Source organism: Rhagoletis pomonella, unplaced genomic scaffold (assembly GCF_013731165.1).
Source record: "Rhagoletis pomonella isolate Grant_MI unplaced genomic scaffold, Rhpom_1.0 Rhpom_scaffold_05301, whole genome shotgun sequence".
NCBI classification, from domain to species: domain Eukaryota; kingdom Metazoa; phylum Arthropoda; class Insecta; order Diptera; family Tephritidae; genus Rhagoletis; species Rhagoletis pomonella.
Genome location: NW_023463843.1, coordinates 8,416 through 9,212, shown reverse-complemented (window position 1 = coordinate 9,212; position 797 = coordinate 8,416).

Below are 797 nucleotides of genomic sequence, written 5' to 3'. Positions count from 1 at the left end.
AAATTAGAGGTTGAAACAAGGGGTGAATGGCTAATACCCAGAAAATTCACTGAAAAACAGATGCTAGAAAAGACTGCCGAAAGATTATGCGTAGCTGTTACATCAGATTGGCCCAAAACTGCTATGAAGAGCAGTGAATTTTCTGGGTATTAGCCATTCACCCCTTGTTTCAACCTCTAATTTAGGGGTTGATGGTATCCCAATAAAATACACCTTGCAGAAATAATTTTGGAAATTGTTTTCGCCTCCTATGAAAACACTTTAGAATGTTTTTCAGTGAATTTTCTGGGTATTAGCCATTCACCCCTTATTTCAACCCCTAATTTAGGGGTTGATGGTATCCTAATAAGCTTTTCCTTAATCTATATTAAATTTACTACAATTAAAAAAAAAAATTGTATCGGTATCATGATTTTCCTTTGAGATACAGCAAAAAGAAAAGCAAAAGGACATCGATTTCTAGAATTTTCTTGTTTTCAGCAACTTACCCGTTATTTTAACCTCCAAATGAAGGGTTGATGATATCCCAATAAATCAATCCTTGCAGAAGTAATTATAGGAATCGTTTTCGGCACCTATGAAAACACTTTATAAGGTTTTTCAGTGAATTTTCTGGGTTTTAGCCATTCACCCCTTATTTCAACCCTGAATTTAGGGGTTGATGGTATTCTAATAAGCCTTTTCTTAATGTACATTTCATTTACTACTATTTAAAACAAAAATTGTATCAAAAAGAAAGCAGCAAAAAGAAAATCGAAAGGTCATAAATTTTTTGAACATGGTCAACTTCGCCCCTC